The 2,870-nt window shown below is 34.1% G+C and overlaps 1 pseudogene; it reads right to left on the bottom strand.

Annotated features, from left to right (window-relative positions):
* Nucleotides 1–458: 458 nt before the first annotated feature.
* Nucleotides 459–2,154, bottom strand: LOC143586457 (pectinesterase QRT1-like; annotated as a pseudogene).
* Between the last annotated feature and the right edge of the window lie 716 nt (nucleotides 2,155–2,870).

Below are 2,870 nucleotides of genomic sequence, written 5' to 3'. Positions count from 1 at the left end.
TATTGTATGTTAACTCTCCCCTATATATATATACACATATATACATATATACACACACATATAAATGCACGTCAAATTCTTCAGGGCCTATTTTTATAACTCGTGCAAGGCCTACAACAGCCATCGAGTTCTCGGGGAGGGCCCTAGGAGACACATACATGCAACACATGAGTACCAGAAGTTATAAGACCTGTTTAGTAAAAGTTGTATGATTTACTTTTGTATGAACATGAATATGAACAAAAAAAACTATATAACTGCATGATTTATAGAGTACATTTGATACGCAAACACCACCCATGTTTACATTATAATCTCAACCAGTCCTCTCCACCAATGAAATATGTATCGAGAAAAGGAACCGCTTCCTCAAACCCGAATGACTTCGACCAAGATACACGTTTCTTTCTATCTGCCCCTTTTCCTCTGCACTCATATTCTCAAAAAACGCAGTCCTGTGCATACATAAACTTTTATCATTCCAGTTTACTTACTTCATGTCTATGGTTAAAATTTTGGCTAAATGAATTATGGGATATATACCTTTGCCTATATGGTTGGTTCCAGTCACTCCAACCGGAAGGATCTATAATATTGTCAATGTCACAATATGAATAAACAGCCCTTGAATAGTTTCCCCATGCTCTCCCCAAGAAGATTGCCATACCACTTCCTGTGACAGAACAGTTAACAAAAGAAAATCCAGTATTCTCTTCTTCTGAGTTCCTGTGATGTGCTGCAATGGCTCCATATTTATCAGCCACTGAATGCAGACTACATTCCTGATAAAAAAAACAAAAACTAATGTTAGTATAACGGTTAATCCTTGACTTTGTAAGGTTTCTTTTCAATGCATAGGCCTGCTAAAGAACTGAATATACAAGAACGGGCTTCTTATGTTCGACTCTATACAAACAAATGAACAGGCATAAATATTTAAAATAACACACATTCTTGTTAAGAAAATATACATGTCCATGTTCATTTATGTTCGTCCATTTATATTTGAAACGAACAATATTAAACAAACCTATAATAACAACATTATAAGTAAAACAAGAGAAGAAGCATGTTCTTGTTCGTTCCTTCAATCTGTCAGGCTGATTACCCAAGACTTTTTGTACAATCAATATTGGGTGATTGGTCCATAACTCACGAGCCAGTTAGTGTTGCTTAAAATTTAACTAAATACGTAAACGAACATTAACAGACACATGTAAATTAACAAACATAAACGAGCGTCTACAAACAATGGATGAACATGACATATGTTCATATTTATTGGTTTAACTAAGTGAACATATTTTTATGTTGTTTGTAAACTAACATACTTGCCACCGTAATTTTTATATTGTTCATTGAGCATTAAGTTCATTTACAGGCCAACGTATGCATGTACCTTGAAGAGTGATCTTGAATTTCCAAAGATAAAATCAACCGTTCCTTGAATATAACATCGATAGAAGTAATGCGATCCACTTTCATCAAGAAGGGTGTCTTGTGTACCGAGTATTCGCACTCGATAAAGCACCGCCTTATTTCCCGCAATCCTTAATGCTACTGCTTGCATTTTATACCCTCCTGGCACTGCAACAACTGTATTCTGTGTAAAACACAAAACCAAACCAAGTTACATGGACATAGAAAACCAAACATAGAAGCATGCAGATACTATGTTACCTCAATGGTAATCCCAGAAGCACAAAAGTAGTCAGATTCTATGGCGACAGAAGCTGTTCTATATGTTCCTAGTTCAGAACCATCTTTTTATCTGTCGGATGCTTTGTCGTGCCAGCTTAAAACCATTTCGGAAGCATGATTAGGATCTCCAATGAAAGAAATATAGGGTTTGGAAGCAGGAACTGTCACTTTTTCTCTGCATATCATCATATTATATGCGTACAATTAACTGAGAGCAAACACAATATATAAATTTTGTAACAAATGAAACAAGGGGCGGGTCTAGTAAAGGTTGGGGGTACTTTCTTGGAAACATTTTCTAGCCCTTGGCACTGAATGAAACAAACCTGTAAACACCAGGAAGAATATAAATCTTGACACTGATGGAATTATTAAACGGGACCATATCAACAGCAGCTTGAACAGTTAGCGAATCACCGCGACCGGTTTGATCAACTACGATGACTCTACTAGCTAATTAGTCCTTTTGAATTAATTCAACAACATCACTTTCACATTTGTATTCTTTAGTTTTTTTACATGGGATAAGAAAGGAAATGATAAAATTTTAGTTTGAATTTTCATTCTTGAGTGTTTTATATAAAAGAAATGATATGAAATGATAGGAAAACTTGGGTGTTTTAAGTCTCAAAGTTTTCTTGTCAATTTGACATGATTTGGAAAGAAAGGAAAGGATAAATATTTAAAATTACCACTTTACCCTTCAATCTACATCTAATAATTGTTTTAAAAAGGCTATATTTGTAAAACTATACATTTTTTTCTTTTCATTTCCTTTTATTTAAACTAAATAATGTAATTAACTATTTCTTTTCTTTCCCTTTCTTTTATTTTTCATTAAACTTCAGAATGCATTATATGCATGTACTTTCTTTTCTTCTCCCATCCTATCCAATCTTATACTTTCCTTTCTTTTAATTAAAAACTCGAGAACGCACTGTTTTCAGTTTTATAATTTATGATGATGATGATGATTACTTTAAAAAAAAAAGGCTAGACTAACAGAATTAAGTAAATAACAGAATTCTAAATGCGGGGATAGCTCAGTTGGGAGAGCGTCAAATTGAAGATCTGAAGGTCACGTGTTCGATAGATGTTCACCGCATGTTTCTTTTTTTTTCGTTTCATCACTTCGTTTGTCTTGTCTTTGGTTATTTATCGTTCTTCAC

This window comes from Bidens hawaiensis, unplaced genomic scaffold, assembly GCF_021521415.1.
Source record: "Bidens hawaiensis isolate Kalapana, Puna unplaced genomic scaffold, B.hawaiensis_p1.1 tig00034667_1, whole genome shotgun sequence".
NCBI lineage: Eukaryota > Viridiplantae > Streptophyta > Magnoliopsida > Asterales > Asteraceae > Bidens > Bidens hawaiensis.
The sequence above is the reverse complement of the archived record's forward strand: the minus strand, read 5'-3'. Positions and strand labels throughout refer to the sequence as shown.